Source organism: Anas acuta, chromosome 3 (assembly GCF_963932015.1).
Source record: "Anas acuta chromosome 3, bAnaAcu1.1, whole genome shotgun sequence".
Taxonomy (NCBI): domain Eukaryota; kingdom Metazoa; phylum Chordata; class Aves; order Anseriformes; family Anatidae; genus Anas; species Anas acuta.
In genome coordinates, this window is record NC_088981.1 from 39,351,911 (window position 1) to 39,371,679 (window position 19,769).

General features: G+C 36.5%; 1 long non-coding RNA gene across 3 annotated transcripts in view; it reads left to right on the forward strand.

Moving 5' to 3' along the window:
- Nucleotides 1-19,769, forward strand: part of LOC137853879 (uncharacterized) — a 128,692-nt gene that overhangs the window by 107,364 nt on the left and 1,559 nt on the right. For all 3 annotated transcript variants that reach the window (XR_011094786.1, XR_011094787.1, XR_011094788.1), the window contains 4 exons: nucleotides 13,926-14,104; nucleotides 17,039-17,234; nucleotides 18,091-18,222; nucleotides 18,950-19,164. This is a non-coding gene — a long non-coding RNA (uncharacterized lncRNA). The remainder of the gene's footprint in view (nucleotides 1-13,925; nucleotides 14,105-17,038; nucleotides 17,235-18,090; nucleotides 18,223-18,949; nucleotides 19,165-19,769) is intronic.

Genomic DNA, 19,769 nt, shown 5'->3' on the forward strand with positions numbered 1-19,769 from the left:
ATTCCTTATGGCCATGAATCTGATCAATGTATTCAGGTCACAGGAAATAACAGAGAGAAAAAGATTGAAAGTGATTTACTGACTAAAAGCTGCTTCTTTACTACCCTCCCCAGATATCTTGCCTTCAGCCCATCCTAATTCAATTAGGAGAGGTAGTAGGAATGTCTCAAATTACTGCAATTGCTGCAGCAGAAGGGGAGGAAGATAATAGAAAAGTACATACTCCTCAACTATGTGGGACTTATCCAAAATAACTCAGTTACATGTTATAAAAATAACTCTGTTACCTATACCACTATATAGTGGTGATAGTTATGTGGGAAATGGCATTTATAAAGCACCTTTGACCACTTCACCTGAACCCAGCTCACTAATCCATGTGGCCTGGGACAATTTCCAACACTTCCCATCTGTCAACAGTTCCAAGCAGCTGCCATTGCAAAAATAAAGCCAGCCTTTCAGACAAATGTCTTCTTCTTTCCGTCAAGATCTGGAATTATTATTTTCTTTGCTCCTCCTCTCATAAATTCCACTGATGTAATGGGGGATCAGTAACTGGTTCTTGACAAGGTGACTGAAGAAGTGGCAGATCCAGTAGCTGATAAACCATCTTAAACCGAGATAAAAGATCAGTCACACTCATGATCTGGGACTCTTGATTCTAAAAAAATATGGGAATCATTTCTGCCCAAAATATACAGTGAAACGTTATACTCAAAACTGCAAAAAGGGTACATAAAATCTACTTTTTACTTTTTTTCAGAGAATTTAAGATATTTTTGCTTACATGTTTATGAAAACTCCTGTGGGAGGGCATTCTATCTTTATCACAATATTAATCAAAATACTTTGATTTGATCAAAGTATTTTTATCTTTATCATAATATTAATCAAAATACTCATTAATCAAAATACTGTAGTATGATGATAAAGATAGAATTTACAGTAAATGCAAGAATTATAAATTCTTATAAATTATAAATACAAGTAAATGCAAAAATTTACAGTAAAATGCAAGAGGAAGTGATGACAGGGATCTGTTCAAGTGAGGAAGGCACAAGTCCTCTCTGCTAGTCCTATTTGCTCCAAATTGCCATCTACCAAATTTCCATTATTTTTAACACAGCCAGAATTATATCTTTAGGAGTCACCTGAGAGAAAAACAAAAGCATCCATAGGTATGGACTACAGGGAGGTTGTGTGAACATGAACCTTCTACAGAAAGCAGTAGGATTTATTCGTGTTGAAGTGTTCTTCCCTCTAGGTAAGTTCCTCCAGCACCTCTCCCTAATGAAGTGGGAGAAAGTAGTTGCAGCTTTTAAAAAGGTACAAAATTCTTCCTCAGCATGTTCTGTCAGTTCCACCATCCTTGACCATCTTGTCTCCTTGCATTTGGGAAAGAAAAATTTATGATGAAAATATATTCTGTGGGACCCTTCCTTCCCCTTCTTTAGGACAGTTCCCTTCTGATGCTGTCAAACTATTTATAGATGTGGAACTAGTTAGAACAAATACCTCTCCATTGTACAACACAGAGATGCCCTGTAACACAATATCCAGAACAGAGGTTGTCTTGTGTTTTTAGATCTGCCTGTTGTTACAGAGCACAAATGTATCCACATTAAGTGGAAGAGGTTAAACTCCTGTAGAGACTCAACAGCAAAATTTTAAGAATTTTCATTAAGCAAATACTTATTTTCTTCCAGTTGGCTGACATTTTCGACTTGAGGTAAACTGATTTTCCAGTTGCAGAGAGACAGAGCAGCACTACCAAGAAAACTGTTTAAATATGCTAAAAAGTTTTAAGATGATTTTCCTTGTATTCCTGAGAAACACTGTAATAGTAACTAAGAGATGGTTACAAGCACGGTTTTACTTGTATTTGTTTTTCTGTTACTTGGATCTTTGAGACACAAGTAATATGATCATTCCCGATGAATGCCAGCATCATTTTCATGAAACATCAGAAATACAGATAGATAGTTTTAAAAGCAAAAGAAGCTATCCTATATTAACAACCATAATCATACCAGACGATATATTTAAATGGTGGCTTTTTGCATCTGTGCTTCACATGGCATTGTATATGGAGCTGTTGTTGGAGCCAGTCCTACCTATTTCTTCAGTTAATTCAAATGGAGTTGCAAGTACTCAATACTACTGTGGCTCTTTAAAAAGGGCCCATAGTCTTTGGAAATGGAAAAATTCCCTTTAAAAAAGGAAAAATTTAGAACCAAGCATTTACTGTATAAATTAATAAAACTTTGGACAAAGATGCTCTAAGAAAATACTCTGTTGTGATTTTGAAATATCCTGCAGAATTTAATAAATAAGACTACAGTTGGTGCATAGGAAGCAGGAACCTTTAAAAACAAACAAACAAAAAACAAACAACAAAAAAAACCAAAAACAACAAAAAAACCACAACCATGCAAAGCATATATTCTATATCAAGTCATTAAATGTTTTATATTAGTTTGTATGGGGCCTTATTAAGTGTTAATAAAAATATGAGTTTCATTAAGTCTGTGTTCTATCATTTTTTTTTTTTTCATTCTCAGTTTAGGAATATCAACTTTTCTTCATGAACTTTCCATTAAAGCAAACAAAAGACTTCAAATCTTTCCTGGAAACAATCTTTGCTCTTAAAGAGCAATCGGTGATATCAGTTATTCCAGAACAAGTCCTTTTCTCAATTCTAAGTTTTTGCTGTTGTTGTTTTTGTTTGTTTGTTTGTTTTTAATAGAGCTGTTTAGAAATCCATTCCATACAATCTGGATATTGTGCAATATGCAATTTGTCTCATTGTATTTATCTAGCTAGCTGCGGATAAGAAAACTTTTTTTCTTTTATCTGAGCACTAGTGAATGGTGTTTTTCCTTTAACAAATCCCATTTCACTGTATTAAAAAAGTGGAATTCATAGTCAGTCACTTAAATGAAATTATTTTAGTCTTGAGCTGTCCCAGTTTCAGAAAGGTTTGGCTTATGCTTAAAGCTTTTGTAACAGTACAGTCTGTGTCAAGGAGTGCATTAATCCACACGAGACAGTGGAACCAGAAGCGGTGAAAATTTGTCACTGCTTCTTTATGCAGATGCTATGACAAAATAACCACTTTTTTTAAGGAGAAAAAAAAAAAATCTTTCAATGTTAAATTTGGTGCTGTATCATCTGTAGTAAAAATAATACCCAAACTTCTACTCTCTGATGTCTCTTCATTTTTCATTTTCACGGTAGTATTTCAGGACTTCAAATATATGGAAACTCATATTGTTATTTATATGCTGTGGCAAAGTTGTCCAGAGTTTTTTTTTTTTTTTTTTTTTTTTTTTTTTTTTTTTTTCCATGAGCAGAGTTTGGTGTTCAGAATTTGGAAGTAGTTTTGTATCTAAAAGTGTTTGGTGTAACATCCTAATGTGACTGATTTTTGAGAATTCAGCAGCACTCAGAAATCCTAACTCCTAAGATGTTATTCTACTTTTAAGTACAGACCTGCGACTATAGGAGTTACTGAGGAACTGGCCAATGGAACACATTATTACCCTACATTCCCCTCAAAAGGGAAGGGTGTAGAATGTGTAAAACAGTAAGGTATGGTGACCATAGCCCAAATGGTCTGAGAGAGGGGTTAGGATCAAAACGGCTTTACCTTAGAAGCTTCCTGAGTGATAGGAATAAAGAACAAAGAAAACAGTACTCTGAAATAATTTTTAAACCTCTCTAAAAATACAAGCAGAGTCACTGTGGATTCATGATGAAAACTTTATAATACCACAAAACCAAACAATATAAAACCTCTTACCTGGTCACCCTCTTTAACCTCTGAATAGAGCTAATGTATGATTGATAGACGCTAACTATGGAAATATTTCACAAAGAACAGAAAAGTAAGGTTTTCCATGTGGCTTATTGTTTTCAGAAACTTGGCTCTGTAAATCTCTGGTTCACGTAAAGGCAGAGGATGCTCTGCATATATTTATCTCTGTTCTGTAGCTTGGGGAGACTGCTGACTGGGCTTACAGGGCTCCCATGCATGCCACACAGGAAAAATATGCCAGGTAGCCAGCACAAGTCCTCAGGTGAGAAAAGCCTTTCAAGGGTAAAGGTTGCTCAGTGACTTTTACCCACTCAATCCTCAACTTCTGCAGGTGACATGATTGTACTTTAGGACACACCAGCAAAGACAGTTGGGTTTCTGTTCCTGCTGCACAATGAGAAGGTTAAGAGGGTGACAGCAGCTCAGAAGGGAACAAGCCCACATCTGCAGGGACAGAAGAGGCTATATATGGAGGATTTTTGACATGGGGCCCCATTTACTGTAGTCATGAATGGGATTAGAATGAGGACACATTAATGTTTGCTATCCACAACAAAGCTCATACTGAGTCTGTAAAAACTCCTTGGGGGCTTTATGGAAAATAGATCCCTGTTTTAATTCTTCTCTGTGATTCTGTGATTAGTTACTGTTTCATACTTTTTTTTTCTTTCTTTTTTTTTTACACCCTCAAATGACACCCACTGATTTGGCTCACTGACGACACCCACTGATTCGGCTCACTGTTCTGTACAGTTTATAAACCAGAGTTTACTTTATGTTAGCACAGTAGAACCTCAGTGCCATGTGAGAACTCAAGGCTTTATGTATTAATGGCGCCTACAGAAAGCCTATTGAGGTATTGAGGTCTTACCATGGCTTACATTGTGAAATCCTTTTTTTTTTTTTTTCCTAGCGTTAGATCCACTGAAACATCTGTAAGCCTGCCTCACCAAATAAAAGTGCCTGACTTTTAGAAAAGAATGAAAGCAGCTCTTGTAGATTCTGTGTTTATAACATGTCATATGGTAGAGCTTGGTCAGAATATTTTTGAAGTTAAATAGTGTTTAGAGAAGTTCCAAAACAAAAATCAATCCAAGAAAAAAACTACAAATAAAAGATTTCAGTTTTCTAAAATGTTGTCAGCCCTGCTTCCTTTGAGTAAGGCCACTCAAATGGCTTTGTCTGTGTAACTTTAACATGGGGGATTGATTTAATTTTCTGTTTCAGCTGTAATAATTACACACATACAATCATGCAAATATCGTGCTGCCTTATTTCAGAACAACCAGTCCCACGGGGGAAGGATGTATATTTGCCCTGCAGCTTTTGTGTACACAAGGACATATGTCCCTGTCCACAGAGGAAATTTCCTATACTAAAATGTCTCCATCCAAGGAGACTGCTTGAGTATGAACAACCTTATTCCCTTGTGCCACGTCAGCACAGGCTGTAGAAGGCCAACCATCTTCAGAAAGGCTACTTTGATCTTTCTGCTCCTCGAGTCCACCACTAAACTAAACTAGAAGTGAACATCCTAGTTTAGCAAGTTTTAGTAATCTGTCTGGGAATAGGATTCTCCCTGAGAGCAGATGTAGAGCTTTCTCTTTCTATCCTTCTCCCATAAATTTATTCCCTTTTTGTTAGGTTATATGTTTTATTAAGTTCTTAAAGCTACAAATTCCCGAGCAGGCTTCTGATGGCCTAAGTACAGGACATACATGTATCAGTAGTATCCAAGTTCCTCAGTCAAACCACAGCTCATGCTGACTCCTCTGCCTGTCCTCTATCAGGGCTCCTGGGAATTTCCACTTGTCTGAGGAAGGGTTACTTATCATCCATGTGATTTTGGTTCTACTTCACCTGAGTCTCATGACAGTGTTTTTAGCAGATAATCCTCAAGATCTCAATTTCTCTTAAAATAGCGAAGGAAATTTCTAGCTTCTGTGATTTCAGGAAAAAAAAAATTAAAAATTTGGAAAAAAAAATTTAAAAAGTGGAGCTCCTCTAAACTGCAGAATACAGAAGGCAGATAAATACTTTCCACCTCTTTATTTTTGAGATTCTTAAATTTTATAGCCAGTCCCTTCCTTTAGGAGATATATATATAGTTAAAGAAATTGATTCAAGTGTTTATTTACTATTTTTTTATTCTTTGAGACTGGCAATGGACATTTGACATCTGTCTGTCTAAAAGTGAAATCAGGGTTATGCTATTTGTGTTATAATTAAAAGAAAGGGCAACTAGTCTCAAAGTGGCAGTAGCCACTCCTTCCCAAAAACGAGTAAGGTCAGTGGGCCACGATGTAGCGGAACGAAAAGAAGAGCCAAAATGACTCCTTCCTTTTCATACTCATTACAATTCTAAGGGAAAGGCTGGAGTGAGACTCTAAGAGGAGGTACAGCCTGCCTGATAGTATAAGTAGTGTATGGTGAATCTGGGGAATTTGCAGAGCACATGCCATACCACCTATTTTCCTCTAAGTATTCCAAGAAGGGTGCAAGAAGCTTTGCTTTTACCTCTTATGAACCCTGCAGCCTGAAAGTAAGGTTCTGATATGGGGCAACAAAAGCTGTGCATTTCTTGTTTAATTGTTAGCTCCTTGCCTATGTAATTTTAGATATATATATTTTTTTCCTCTTTATTTTCCTTTTTTTTTTTTTTTCTTTCTTTCTTGCATCAGTGGAAACGAAATATCAGAAGAATGGGAATATCAGAGCAAGTGGAAAGAGTGAAAACAGCTGTTTTCCTGGAATATAATGTTATGCCATGGGGGGTCAGAAGCAGATGAAGCTGAACAATGACAAAAAAGAGTGCCTTTATATATGCATTTCTTCTTGTTCCTTTTTTTAGCCATGAAATATTTGAAGTTACTAATTTTACTGCATAAACAATTATATTTTCTAGTCTCTGGGCAGCTGGATCAAGATTTAAGCTTCTGTTGAATGATTGCTATTATTAATATATATATATACTTAATTTTATTCCTGTCAGTATATTCAGTGCCTGTCTAAGTACAGCTCGTGTTGCTCAAGAAAGATTGCAACAGACTTTATTTGTATTTTGTACACCCAAGGAACTGCTGCTTGTCACTAGTAGGAAAGATGTGAAGAACCAAGAAGAGAACTTACTGGCTGCATTTAACTGCGCTATTTTGAAAAACACATTTCAAGACAGAGTCGTTTACACAGTTTACTAAGGGAAAAAAATAATCTCAAAATAAAAAAGGCTTCAAATAAAACAAGTCATCCTCTGAGAACCCACATGGAATTTTTTATTTGAGCTCACCCAAGAAAAATTACTTTCAAGTTACTTGAAATGCCAGATTCTTGGACTGCAAGTTTGAGATCTTTGTTTAACAAAACCACCTTTTTCTTCTTTGTTTGTTGTTATTGTTGTTGTATTTTTTAAAAATGTTCTGTTTTAAAATCACTTTTTATTTTTTATTATTTTTTATTTTTCCCAAAGAAAAGAGTTCCTTATGGGTGTAGCAAAGAAATTAGATCTATTTATGAAGGAAAATAGAATTCATGAGTCTGAAATGTGTATTCACTAACAAGTTTAGTTTTGTATGAAGCAGTAGCTTTAAGAATTATTACTGATTAATTGTAACTCCTAATGAAATCAGTAGGCCTTCTCACATGTTTCAAATTTAATATATGATCAAGTGCTCTGCTGTATTTGACAGACTGTAATCTTCAGTAGATCCAAACATTTTTAAGTGATTTTCTTTTTTCTGAGAAAAAATGTGAAGCTGGTGAACAGGAACACACCATGAGATGTGTGTGTTCCATGTTTTAACGTTTTAAAAATGTTTTAACAAATTTTCATTTCATTTAACAAAAAAACTCCACAAAAACAGTATTCGAAGATTTAACATTTTGTATTATAGGAACTTTTTGTCTAACTTTGTTAGACATGAAATGAAATTTTCCAGACTATTTGATTCCTACAATTGTTAAGGCAACCCAAAGTGGCTTTTCTGCTTCAATTTTTATAGAGTAGTCAGGAAAATTGTTGTTTTCCTTTTTCCAGCATTCTTCTCTATCTGGTAAATGTGTTTTTGAATATTAGGAACTTGATGATATTTAACAGTGTTAATAATTTAAACTTCTTAGACCCTTTTCAGCTACTTCAGACCTTGGGAAAAGAAACATTTACACTATTAGAAATAAACTCCAGTTGACTCACCTCCTCCAAATTTAGTATCTGCATTGAAATAAACATTACAGATACATATATTTTTTTATTTATCCAATCTTCTAATACCATGAAAGAGGCAGTAGTTATAACTTTAAACTGCAGAGTAGCAACAAAGCTCAGTGTTAGCAAATTTTTGCCTTTGAAAAAAAAAAAAAAAAAGGCCGTAAGCAACAGTAAAGGATTTACATTATACTTCCTAGAGATAATGTTCTTATTTCACAAGCTGTTTGCACCTGGCAAGATGCCGCAGTCACCAGCCCGTTAAATTCACAGACACTCATTCCTGCTACCACTGAGTAACTTAACTATTTTATTTTGGCTGAGAAGAGTGACTTTCCAGCTGGACAACAATCTGTAGCACTTTACATTTACAAGAAGATGCCACATAACAATGTTAAAAAAATAAATTGTAAAGCTACTGAAACTTTGGCTTGGTACCCACCATTTAGAGGAGCTTGCTTCAATGGCTATAAGAGAAACAAGAATACATGATGCAACTTGCCTGATATTTTTGAGCTCTGAAAAAAAAACTACCCAGGGTGAAAAAGGCTCATGTAAAAACACTAGACCCTTGCATTGTGACACAGAAGTGTGAGAATGTGCGTAACAACAGAGGGACCACTTGGACACCTAAACTGATACTCAATGATCTTCCCCTTGTTCATTATTCAAATCTTGCCCAGCTACTCTAGAAATCCATTTGCAGACATCTTTTCAACTTCAGCATTAGATACAGATCTTTTATTTGATGTAGGGCTTGGTAGAACTCACTGCAGCCTGCGGGATTGCTTCTCTCTTTTCACACTCCTGTGATTTGTGACATGTCTTGGTCACTTTCCAGCTTTGTCCAGGCTTCCTTTTTGCCAAGTTACTTTGTGTAAGTTACTGATTTTACATTCATTACATTTATAAAGCAGCTGTTTCTCTGTCCATTTTCTCTATTCATAATCCTGGAGCTGCTGCTGCTTTCCAGTCCCAGGAGAACATCATGGTTCCAGAAATTCTTGTTTTCACCAAAAATGAGTGGTTAACTGATTCTTGTGGTACTTCCCTGTCCTCTGTGGCCAGGACATGCATCCATGCTGGACTAGAGGGAACTCTGTGTACATCTTCTAACCTTCCCCTGCCCTGGTGTGCTGCGGCCTTCTCTGCTGTCAGAGAATAGCTGGTGGTAAGGTTGAACAATGGTTAGCAATAGTGACACAATTACCATGACATCAGAGGCCATGTGAAAATTACTGATCCATTGTTTTCATTATGCTTCTTCAGCACCCAGTGAAAAAAGTGCCCTGTGTCTTACTTCCCCTCAGGTCTCAGTATTTTAATGCATTTCCATTTTGTTGAGAATTTTTCTTTGGCCTCTTCCTCAAAATATACTTTTGTGACACTCCCATCAAACCACAAAAGAACAGTTAAGAGTCAGAAAAGCCCAGAGTGAAGGAACTTGCCCGACCTCTGCAATCAAGCCACAGCAAGAGCCAGGAATTGTAGAGAGAAATCAGAGTAATGATAAACTGGTTGCTAACTCCAAAACTCAGTCCACTTGCTTGTGCCTTGTTGGTCATATGAGGATCTTTTTCCATCTGTAGTATACACAGTTTAACTTAATAGCAAGTTATTTGATGTAGAGACTTCATTTATAGATGTGATTTTGGAAACTAATGGTTCTGTAAAGCCACTGGCCAGTTGAGGGAGACCTGAAAAGAAGTTTCTGATCTTTTATGGAGGCTTGAGCATGTGTCTTCTGGAAATTAGACTCCTCTAAGAGTTTGTATTTTCTAGTTTCTCTGTCACTCTGGCAAGCTCTTGGGCAGGTTGTGAAGGTTCTTTGAGGAGAAGTTTTTAAAATGCAGTTAAGACAAATCCCTGCCAGGGATCTGGTACTGGTCATCTGCAATAACACAAAGTTTTGAGAAGAAAACCAAGTGATGGCTGAGAGTTCAACAACAAAGAGCAACAAGCAAAAATAGTTTGAAAACACTAAAAAACAAGCAGAAAAGGGAAAAAAAAATAGAGCTAAAACAATCTCTATTCAAAATTTTATTCCACAATGAGTCTCAGAGGAGCCTTTGGGACTGTGGTCCCCATATTTCAGTCTGCCATGCATTCCATAAAAAATTTAGAACTGAAGATTCATGGAGTTTTCGACTGTTCTTTGCCTACTGGCTTTTGTTCTTGGTTTCATGCTTTTACCCAACACCTCAGCAGTCATATCATTCCCTTGGGACTTAAAAAACCTGTTTTCTTTTCCTCCCTTTGTCCAACAGAATTCTGGCTTAAAAAATCTTTCTCCAAATATTTCTGGAGGATGCCTTGGGGAATTCTGGGATGAGAGGAGCCTCTGAATATTTCTGTGGAAACTGTTTCATTTTGAATAGAGTAATTAAATTCTTGTTAAACCATTGGCCTTGAGGTTAGGGAATTTGCCTGGAAGGGGAGAGATGAATATTTCAGACTGCTCTGATTAAGTTCTCTACTTATGTTAAGCCAAACAGGGTATAGACCCCTAGCATTCTCCTTCCAAGTAAATCTTACTTTAAAGTCTCATTCACACACTTATTTGCTTGGTATTCCTCCATATGTGCCACTCCAAGCCAGGTGAGGGGTATAAATACAATGCAACTCCAGGGAAATCTGGAATTTTGTGCTCAACATTTCCTGTTACCTGGCTTTAGTGACTATCCAGGCACTATGTCAGCCTTTGCAATGCCTATTTTTATATGCCAGACTCTCCTCATACAGCCTTGGCACCTAACTGAAGATTGGTGAATCAGTATACCTGTAAATTGCATTGGTGGGTATCACCTCTAACTGATTAATTTTCAATCTCTTAACCAAATTCCCATTCAAGAAAAGAATACGATAAGAAAACCCTCCACCAACTGTAACCATCTGTGGCTTTTGCCTTTAGCAAGGTATGTGTACCAATGGAAGGTGTGAGATACCTTCCGCAGTGCCATGTATGGTCTAAAGTTGGATACGTAGTTTGAAGGTCAGCTGTACTTAATCCTTCTCCCTTTCAATGCACATCAATCACATTATTTGATGCAATTTAAATTTAATGTGAAGAAAATGCTTTAACATTCTTTGTATGTTCTTTCCTGGGGTTTCCCAATTGGTGAAGAACTGTCAAAAGTACCATCTTCTGCAAGATTTTTTCCCAGAGACAAAGAATTCTGATGGACTTTTTCCAGCAATACTACAATTATTTATTTATTTTCTCCAAAGACAGGGCATAAATTGTTCCTTCAATGGGTGTAAAACAAGAAACAATTAAAGATAGTTTTAATGTTTTTTTATCCCCACAGTTCTGTAAGTTTGCAAGTTGGTGGATTATCTTTCATCGTTTTTTAAAAATATATTAGGCTACATTGTGGTGGCTGCCACTCCTAATATTAACACTCTTATTTCAGTGGTAGATATCACAATATGCAAAATTATTCAGTGCTAGATATCCTAACCATATTCCAAAAGATATGTTGGCTACAAGAAATCTAAACAAATCTCTTCCTTTAGCAATTGTTGTTATGGATAAGGCAAAAGGAACCTATGCACTTGCAAACTATAAAAATTGTGCCTGTCTGAAACACCCCTGCAGAGCTATTTTGAACTTCCTGGAAAAACAGAGAGGATATGAGATCGAATTAGCACCTTGCTTCATTTGGCACCTCATGGGAATCAGATGCCTGGGAAACTTTAGCTATCTATGCTGAAAATAATAAACCAATCTCTTTGAACCAGTACTATCTAATTTACAGTATTGCTTGCACGTTATGATGTTGCATTTACTTACAATACAGTGATAAATTACCTGTCGTATTATAATTTTGATTGTCTTTCCCTGAAGTGTGTCTTCCTTGCAGCTGCACAAACAAGCAAACAGCTTCAACCATTTGAGTTGTCCTTGGATATCTGGGAAGTTTTTGTTTGAGTTTCAGTTCCCCCTTAAAGAAAAGCACTAAATTTCTTGGGTGAAACCAGCAATAATGGTATCACCACTGTGGTCGCCATGGGGGATATATCTAGGATGCTGAAAAGCTGAGAAATACAGAACTTTGACTGAGAACAAAAGTGATGACTCAACAGATTCTGTCCCATTGTCTGCATTACCCTGTTAAAAAACATTTATCCACATTGGTAAGAAAGACAACTAAATAATATTTAACTGGTTATACTGTGAAAACTGTGGACCCTAATTAATTTCTATCTATCTTCGGAATAGAGAAACAAATAAAATTCTAAAAAAAAGCAGGTCTGAGACCTCTACTAAAAGCCAAAACCTCCGTTTTCTTCTTTACCATTTCTTCAGTGGTTCTCTGTCTGGTAGTGGGTGGTCAGTCCTTTGCAGAAGTGGGGTCTTGTGAACTGCTGGCAGCTAAAGGATGATTTCAAGAAAAGGGGATAACCTTCATTTCACCTGGGGAAGCAGGCAGTATTTCTTAGGTGGAATAACAGCTAGAAATTCGAAAGTTTGTCTGGTTTATTAATTACAGTGTGACTGACATGAGACACAGATATTATTTATCCTTTCTAAATGGGAAAATGTAACTGCAAGCACAAAACAAGAAAAACACAGCAAAAGAAGTACTGTCTTTGTTAGCAAGGCTTTAACATTTCCCCTTGCTTCTTATTCGGTTAAAGTGTCTTTAGATCTTGACTGCTGCAGCAGAAATGGTACAGCAAATGGGAGTGAGTTTTGAATGTGTTGAGCAAAACAGTTTCAGAATAAGGCACCATGAAAAAAACACAGCTGAAGCACATGACAGGAATATTTGCCCACACCACTTTGTTTCATGTGATGTTAAAGTGAACATTGAATCTTGGAACAAACTCAGTCAGCCGAGGGCAAAGGGTTTCATGGCAATATTCTAAAAACCAATCTGTTCCATCCTAGTTTTTTTTTAACATTGGTACATTTCTGTCTGCTGACCCTGTTTCTTAAGCATATAGATACGTCACTTAAGGATTTAATAGTCAGAGACGCTGAGAGACTGTCCAGATCCTTCTTTGACAGTTCAAGAGACAACTCCAAGAGGCTGAAATACTTCTGGGATTTGAAATAGTGTGTGCAAAGAGTCTCAATTTCTTCAGCTAGTTAAAGTGGTTTGTTTCTATAATTTCATATGCATTAAAAATAAATGTATAGCAAGTAATATATTAACGTAACTTTCTGTTATACTGCTGGCATCATCTCCAAAACAGTCGTGTGTCTTAATGACATTCCATTTATTTAACTGCTTTTCTCATTAAAAACACAGCCATGGTGGTACTGATTGCTCAATGTTTGACTGTCTAGATTATACAGAGCTGCCTGATCTGAAGAGACAAAAGCCCAGGGCAGAACAGCAACCACAGGGAAGGGAAGTTCCCTGCTAGGAGTTTATCAGGTTGAGGAACAATGTCCGTTGCCTGATGCACTTAATAGCCAGGAAGTTACTCATCACTGTTAGTGATTCTTGCTGAAAAAAACTAAAATAATTTCCAGTACTTCATCCAAGTGTCCTTCAGTTGACAGTGGATCCAGCATTATTAAAATGGTCATGCATGATTCTGCACATCAAATTTCTGCAAACAGAATTAAACACAAAAGTTTATGTGGTATCTTTCCTTTCATCTTATTTTATTTAGCCAGAGAGCAGATTTTACCAGTGCCCTGAGTGGGTTTGTTACAACACAGTTCAGAGCTGGACTATGCACTTTGAAAGCCTAAGCTCTTGTTTTTTCCTTTCTTTGTAATGCTGATGTGTGTGAGACTTTACTGTAAGGAGAGGCCCCTGAGCTAAAAAAAGAGTAGGAAAAAATATTATAATATTTTTTTATTCTTCCAGTATGAGAAAGTTGTTTGCATTTAAGCTCTCTCATAGTATCATCCTGGAGCTAAAAGTTGTTTTTTCTCTTGCAATGCAGATCTTGGGTATCAACAAAAATCATTACCACAAATGGTGAAAAGCCATTCAAGATACCCTTCCCCACTTGCACCAAAGGATGGTGACGTTGTGATGGCCCCACAGTCCTCAGGAGTTCTTTGAAGGCTTGCAGTGAGGGCACCAATGAAGAGGTCCCATCTGCACCACCCTCTGGAGGAGGTACCTTAGGAGCACAATGAAGACCTAGCCATGATGCTCCAAGAATATATGCTAGGTGGAAGTGTTACTCCAGGACATGCATGCAAAGTTTTTGTTTGTTCATTTCTGAAAGGTGCCAGGTGCTCTTAGTTTGCAATGAGTACTTAGTTGCCCTGAGGTTTGAGGTGGGGAAGAGATGCTGTTAGTCCCCAAGAGCACTCTGACCACGTAAAAATGGCACCCTGACTCTCTGGGTCTGTGCAGTATTTTGCAAGATGTGCATCCCAATGATGGTATGCTCAGCAGAGCGTCTCTAACCACAGAGCAGAAGCTGTATGTCCCATTTCTTGTATTCTTGCTTCAGGAGGCTCTATTGTGTTGCACAAGACCAGATGTTACATGACACAAAATCAAGATTTCACGAAAATCTTTGAAATCTGTGATGCTTATATAGGGAAATTCTAGGAGCTAATCAAGAAATATAGAACTACAGGTTATGCCTTGGTTTTGAACATTGTATTGTTCATGGATCACTCTGTGTATAAAGATCAGAATTAAAACATGGCTCAATAGGTTTCTACTTGGTCTCAATGATCTGTGGACCTGGAAGACATGAATAACATGCTGAGATTGGAGCAGTATAATGCAAACATTTCAGTGATGTACCAGGTGTTGCCTGAAAGCACCAGCTTTCAGATGAGGCCTTCAGCACTTTATCTGAGCTCTAGTGCTCTGTAGATAAATGATCACATTGCACTTTTGAAAAGAGCACAGGGACAACTTCAGGTTTGTAACTAACATCGTCTTTCTTAACACATAATATAACATGCAGGGCTGTTCCTGACTGAAGCTTGGCTGTTAATGTTTGCCTACATAGTCACTATACTTACCAGCACCTAATTCATCTGAAAGCAGTCTTTAGGATTCTGAGAGATGTTAAATAAAACTAAATTACATTTTTCCATTCTGTCTAAAACATAAATCACTATAAACATAAACCAATACTGTGTGTGCAGTTTGAACACAAGCTTTGCTACTGAGTAGTTTTAAATGAGTTTTTTACATCTTTATTTAGAGGCAGTATCATTCTGCCCTGAATGTTAATGACATACTGAAATGGACTGGAAGATTTACACAAATATTACAGTCGTGTATCTGAATAGTAATGCAACTCACAGGTGCACTTCTCTTGTAGCACTTTGCTGAACACGTCTGTGTGTAAAGCAAAAGTCATTCGGGCAGCAGAACTTTCCATGCTAGCACATCCTCATTTGTTATCAACAGACCCAAATGATTCTTCTTCAAGCAGCAGTTAACATGCAGGGGTTTAATTCCTCTGGAGCCTGTAGGCTGTTCCCTGAAAAATGCAATCTCACGTTAGGACTTAATTATTTTAAGAGTTTGGAGAACAAAAAGATCTTGACAGGAAGATAAGTATGAGCTCAGGGAACCATGGATCCTGGTCCAAGCCATTTTCCTCTGCTGATTATGGATTTAGTGAAAATGAGATTTAATTGACAGAGACAGAGACAGATTCTTTGGATGCAAAGTCAAATAAAGAGGTTCATGTGCTGAGTTAATAATTTCCTGGAAAAATTAATATAGATTAATGTGGCCACCAACGCCTGTGCAAACCTGCAGTAATATACAGAAAGGAATACGAGATGGTGTTTTGAGAATGAGATGTATTTTCCATTTACCCACAACTTATGCTATGGACCGCTTTACTTTGTTATGTGATCTTCCCTCATAAGACTCTTCACTCTTCTGAGCAAAAATCTAAATCATGTAAATCACATTTATATGCATAATGTAGAGAATGGTCATTAACTACACATCTAACACATGCAGAATTTTGTGATTTTATTTTTATTTTGAAGTTGTGCATATTTTTTTCCAGAATTAAAAGAAAAAAAAACAAACAAGGAAAAAGACCATGAATATAAACATTTAATAATGACACAAAGCATCAGAACACTTTTATTTATTTATTTTTTTCTTCAGGTGAGAATACATTAGGCCTGTGAGTTTTACTGTTCTATTATTTATTTATTTATTTATTTATTTTCCCCCAAAAATTGCAAGAGATTGCTGGGCAGAAGATAATACCAAATGCACCTGCAGTCTGTCTCAGATTTTTGTAGCTATGTCAAGTTTTGAAATTATATAAAAAACTAACAAGAAGAGAAACTCATAGTACGTTTATTGATTTTCCTGGAAAAATGGGATATATGTGCAGATTACTAAAAAAAAAGCAAGCAACAATTGGATATAATCACATATCGCATAGTATAAACATGTAGAAATACCGGAGAAATTACTTATAAGTGTTGTGAACTTTTTAATGCGATGACTTGCTATGTGAGAAATGTTCAAAGTAACAAAATTCTTAAAGAGATCAAAAAAGAACAAAGAGATTCTGTAGAAACAATGGACCAAATATATTTCAAGGATAACCCCACTGAGATCAGTGGAATTGCACTAGGGATATACTTGGCCCAGTGACTCCAGAAATGATGTTAATGAGGAGCCTTAACACCACTGCTAGAGAAATCTCTATTTAAACCATGCTGTGGCAGTTCATGTGAAAAAGTAAATGGGGCCTTCACACGAACTGCACAGCATGTGAGTGTGAATCAACAGGCTATAATAAATTGGTTTGGTTTCCTTCTCCCAGACTTAAGCAAATGTATTATATTGTTGCATTTGAGATGTTACAATGAAGGTTATGTCATTATTCCATTATGTTCAAAAAAGCCTGATTGTGTCCAAAAAAAGCCTGACATTGAAAAATAGTTTTTAGAAAAAAAGAGAATCTCTAGATCAAAATTAATGAGTGATAAATCCTTGGTAAAAATCCTGTTTGCCTAAAACTTGATCTGGTAGGCGTCTGAATGGCTCTGAATGAGGAAATGTTTGTAATATAAAGGCCCCGTTTTTTTTTTTTTTTTCCAGGGAAAGTAAACCTGAGTGGATCTGTGAAAAAATTATGCTTCCTTACAGAAAGAAACAATGATTTCAATAGTGTGAAGGAATGCAGTATCTGGCATTCTGTGACATGATATATCCTTAAACTATTTGAGTTTACACCAAACTTGAACTACCAGAGAAAGGAGTTACCTTTCCAACTTAAACTGCTGATCATAAAAAGGTAAGACAAGATCATGATTATTTTAAAATTAAGGTAAATTTATCACATGTAACAGGAGCTGAAGCTGCATGGATTGCTCTGGCCTGCTTCAGACTGAGTAAAAATACAATTTAAAGCTCTTCACCAGCAGATCTGATGCCACTTCACAGTTATTGTTCCCTAGGTACTGATGGGGAAACTGAGATGCAGAAAGCTAAGGTGGGCACCATCACTGAGATGGGTAATAGTGGTGACATCAGGACTGTGTTGTACCTACTGACATGCCAGGCAGAACCCCTCCTCAGGTCACCTTCATGAAATATGACTGATTCTGTAAGGTCTTTTCTGCTTGAGGGCTCTTAGGCTTTACTTCCACCAAAAAGCAAAATCTTGTTTCCTAGTGTAGTGTCTGTTGCAGGGAAGTGTTCAAACTACCAAAAATAAACCCACAAAACCAGTCTGTGAGCGTGTGAAAAAGATTATAAGATGTGTGCACTGGGCTGAATTCACTGCACTGGACTCAGTGACCCCAGAGGTCACTTCCAGTCCTCTAACCCTATAAACAAGGAAATCATGTTTGGCTTCTTTACAGAGATCACAGAAAAAGAAATGCAGCATTTCAGAGATTTCATCTTGGACATTCAGAATGATCATGTCCTGACATTTCAACTGTTGAAAAGAGACAGTATTTACTACCTAGCATGAAAAAGACCAGAAGGCTGAAGTGCATAACAAAGTAAAGCCATGATATGAGACAGATGAACTCATTTAGATAAAATAAGACAAGACTCAACCTTCATCTGAACTTCAAATTGAAACCAACTTACATGTTTCATTGAAGGAAGATAAAAAGTTACCCATTTTATTTATCTTCCAGTTCTCCTTTTACTCAAGAGAATGCTATTGAAGTGCTGGCTGAGATGCTGGGGAAAGCAGTTCCTGCCATCTTCCTAAGCAATATTGGGCCAGGCCCTTAGCCTCTCTTGTCTCACTTTCCAGTCACATTCTGGTATTCCTCCTTTTTCTCTTTTCTGTCTGATATATGTACTTTAAACACAAAATTCAGATCAATAACTACCTTTTATTATGTGATTACACAGTGCCTGATATCCTTGTTTCAGCCATTGTGTGCAATGTGTTTGCTGTACAAATGATGTTGAGGAAAATATTTTTCTCTGTGTGTCCCTCAGTGACACCTAGATGGGAATTTTTGATAGAGATATATTCTTCATGTGCTTTCTCTTTGGTTTAACAACCCAAGTATAAATCACTTTGATTTAAAAAGTGCTAGGAGAAGAGAGAGAATTGTTGCATGCAATTTTGCCTTCACTGTATGAACTCTATAGTATTACCATGACTGCAGCAAAATGTTAGAAGCAAGCAAAGAGATTGACTACATTTTAATCCCTACATCATGGTAAGCAATTATCATTCTGCTATGTGTTATTTCCCTTTATATTGTTACAATAATGTTCTGGATTTTTACATGAATCCTTTGGGTTATAAATGTTCCACAAAATATAATGGAAAATATTTTTATAGAAGAGGATGTTATACAACCCAGCATGATCCCACTCCCCATCATTTGTTCTAGGATAATTCAGAAATGTTAATTTCTCTATCTGGATTTCATAAATATCTCAACAGAGCACAAAAATTGCTTATGTTTGATGGGAACTGACTTTTTGATCCTTTAACTGCTGTTTCTAAATTAGCTATTTTGGTCTTGATTTTAGTTGTCATGTATGACACAGAACGGTGTTGGAGAAACACGTCTTCTCTTCCTACAAATATTTGTTTGTGACAGTCTTTAACCAAATGCAACAGCCTTTATGAGAGTTCAGGATACTGGAAAAAATTAGATCTTGAAGAACTATTATTGATAGATTTCTTCAAAGGAAGAGCATAATACTCCTTCTCCCTGAACAACAAAAAATATCTAAACACAGAGGTAGAGTAAAACCAAGTACAGAAAATGAGGCTAGATTTTAGAAGAAATGAAGTGATGTTTTTCCCCCATTTCAGCCTAACCCAAAACATGCAAGAAAATGAGACTGAAAATCAGCCTGAATATCACTATCACAAAATAAATGCTTGAGGCATTGCTGAAATGGGCAGTTAAGGTTTGGAAGATTAATTCTAGCTAGAATTTTGAATGAGCAAAAAAGATGATCTAATGCCACTCATTACATGGTCTCATGATATAAATGAATACCAGTGAATCTTATTTTACTCAGTACAACAAAAAAACAAGAAACATTACTGAAGGCCAATGGGAACAAGTAGTTTTCAAAGGAATGTTTGTTAGAAAGAAAAAAGCAGAAAGTACAGAAAAAAAATGGTGCGGGGTTCTCCCATAATTAACATGTGCAGTCTGACACAGTATTGAGTCTACTTGCCTGTGAAGTATTATAGACTTTGAAAAGTCTTTTACAGTTGTGCTGAACAATTTTTGAATGTTCCCAAAATTCAAGTATGGGTAGCTATTATAATAACGTAACATTGTGAATCAGCCTGCAATTATCTGCTAGCCTACTAATAATCAAAGTATGAATC